Below are 3355 nucleotides of genomic sequence, written 5' to 3' on the forward strand. Positions count from 1 at the left end.
TTACATTGTTATTTCTGCAATGTGGTGCATAAATTGTCAAGTAAATGAGACGCATCTTTGCCTCCACTGATTCACTTGCAAAGTGTTGAGTAAAATTATTTCGTTGCAGACCTCCTTTGGGTCTTTTTATTATCACTGCGACACACATAGTCCCCAGTTGGTAACATTGATTTCAAGGCCCTCCTAGATGAGAGACTGGCATTCCACTTAATGTCTATGTTCCATGCTGGCATGGATTGGAGAGTTATTAATGTAGAAATATGGTATCGTAGCTACTAACAGTTGAGGGTTGCGTAGTCTAGACGGCGTTTTTAGATTTCATTATTCTCTTTAACCCGGGCAAAGCCGGGTATTTCTGCTAGTTATTTATATTACCTTCGTAGTGAAGAGAGAAAATATTAGTGTTAATGGTAATTCTTGTTAAGACAGATCAAGGAGACAACTTCTCGGACCAAATTGATTAAAGATTTATTGGGAACAGTAGTAAAGACTCAGTCTAATATTTGGTAGGTACAGGAACAAATTTAAACAGGTGTCGGTGTTATTAAACCACTTCAGTGAAGCATAGTCTTACCCATTCTTAGTAGACTTTTATATGACAGAGAGACTAAAGATCTTTAGAACATTCGTTGATTAAGTAATTTAAAACAATTTTTATGAAAAAGGCATCTTCGAAAAAAACTTCCCAATGTCATTATTTTAAATTTCCAAATTTTTATCTCCACAGTAATCCTAAGAACTAGTAGAAAGGAATGAGACCATGTTTTACTGAGGAGCTTTAATAAGACCGAAATATGTTCGAAGTCATCAACGTCTTTACGAAATACCAGACCCACTCTTCGATGCATGTCGCTATTCAGAATTTCATCGATCTGGATTTTACATTAATAGTCATACTCATTATACATTCGGTGTGCACATACTATTTTCACAGGACAAAAACTGTGCTCAACATAAGATTTTTACCAATCTTATTCGTTAAACAACGAAAAAAAAACACAACCACTAATCATATCAAGAAAGTATCACATACCTCTATTTTAATCATGAACAGCACACAAATACAGCCTTCACTATCAATTCTAATGCGCGGCCTCACTATCACCGAGGGAGTTTTCCGGCAAAAGCATAATCTCAACAGAGTTAGGACAGCATCCCAGAGACTGTCCCTTCTCTTCTGAGCCAGAAAATACTTATTCCCACAATAATTACTAATACTCTACAAAGCGCAAATGATGTTCACAGTGAAGTATTACTCCGTTATCTGGGACGCTGCTGCTGCTGCTGCTGCTGCTGCTGTCGTTACTACTGCTTACTGTTACATCAAAGACATTACATGCGATTCCTTGTACGTCGAGCAACTACGTAGAGGTTCTCGCGAAGATTTTCTCGTTGACTCGTAGTTGCTGTTGTGGTTTTACTATCACATTTACCATTAGTCATTAGGGTGTTTCATTCACGATCACAAGATCGTGGTTTCAATTCCCAGACCGGATGATGTGTTGTGTTCTTGAGCAAAACACTTTATTTCACGTTGCCCTGCAATCACTTCGACATCTGACAACGTGGCACACCGGGCAGCTTGTACTGTCAATGTCGATTTGATGGAGGGAGTGAGCTAATGGGCAGCACAAACATTTCATCTTTATAAACAGATCATCTGTGCAGGTTGTTCAGCAAGAAACTGCGTAACCCTCATCTGTCTTCTACGATAGGAAAGTTCACAATATCAGTATATAACTGATGGTAGGACAACGCAGTAAAAGAATAAGGCATTGAAAAAGTGAGTGGGAAGTGCAAGACATTCCTGTCTGGCTGTGACTCAACCAAAACGTGACAGCTGCATTAGTATCTGATGGTTTACTGGATAGAGCAGAGACGACGAGGCGCACTGTTCTATTTCGTCATCAACCATCTTACCTTTAACCCTAAAACTCTAAATATTATCCTGTATCCTTGACATGATAATGGTTTCAAATTTTGGCATAAGGCCAGTAATTTTAAGGGAGAAGGTAAGCCGATTACATCAACTCTAGTGTTCGACTGGTATTCTATTTAATCAACCCCAAAAGGATGGAAGTCAAAGTCGACTTCGGCGAAATCTGAAAATAAAAACCCAGAAAAATGCCGCTAAGCATTTTATCCAACTCGGAAATTATTCTGCCAGTTCGCCGCTTAGTCATGATAATATTATTTAACCATACCTCCTAATCATAATGAAGTAATTTTCATCCTAGTGTAAATCTATCATCGTAGTATAGGCAGACTGAGCTGGATCACACCGGTTCGCACAAACCAGTTGTTAAAACGTTTTTTTGTTTTTCTTTTAATCTTTTTTAAAAACTCTTTTTAATCAGATAAAGGAGACAACTCCTTGGTCCAAATTGATTAAAAATTTATTGGGGGAAGCGGTAGAAAGTCAATCCACACCCTTGTTTAATCGTACTCGGCTATTGGGGAATCCATCGTGAAGATTGCTCTACTGCTTTCTATTCACAAAGAAGAGCAGACGGCGAGATACGGTTGTTAACTTTCGAGGTAAGTATTTTTAACGTCAGCCTTTTCCCAGTAAATACATTTACCATAATTTTTTGCCGGGGCTATTTTCGCTGTAAACATTTTTGGAGTAAGAATTTTTGCTATTAGATATCGTTGTTGTTAGTTATATTTAAAAATACAACAAAAGTATCATGTTTGGGTATACAATGTAGTTCATAGTCTACTTGTTAGGTAATAACGTACCTTATTTATCTTTTACGTTTTACTTGTTTCAGTCATTGAACTGCGGCCATGCTAGAGCATGACCTTCAAGGGTTTTGTTCAGTGGTTCTTAACCGGGTTCATATGACCCTTAGGAATCTATATACGAGATTTTGTTGTTAAAGTTTGTGTAATGAATTGGTTATATTTCCACAGTACACCAAATATTTCAACATTTGTTTTATACAATTCCTAATAGTGTATGATAATATAAATGTAATCGGATCTTATTAAATATCGGGAGACTAAGAGGATCCACCTGAGTAAAACAGAAATCAAAGGGGTCCATAGGGAAAAGGTGGTTGAGAACCACTGATTTAGTTGAACAAATCAACCCCAGTAGTTATGTTGTTTTGTTTTGTTTATGTTTTTTTGTTTTTTTTAAATCTGGCTCTTATTCTATTTATCTCTTTTTCAGAACTGCTATCTGACGGGGACGTGAACAAACTAAGACCGATTGCCAATACATAGATGCATACATGTAGATAGATAGATATAGATATAAAAAAAGGTAACTGTGACTGTAAATGTGTGTGTGTGTGTGTGTGTGTGTGTGTGTGAGTGAGTGAGTGAGTGAGTGAGTGAGTGAATGCTT

Source organism: Octopus bimaculoides, chromosome 4, assembly GCF_001194135.2.
Source record: "Octopus bimaculoides isolate UCB-OBI-ISO-001 chromosome 4, ASM119413v2, whole genome shotgun sequence".
NCBI classification, from domain to species: domain Eukaryota; kingdom Metazoa; phylum Mollusca; class Cephalopoda; order Octopoda; family Octopodidae; genus Octopus; species Octopus bimaculoides.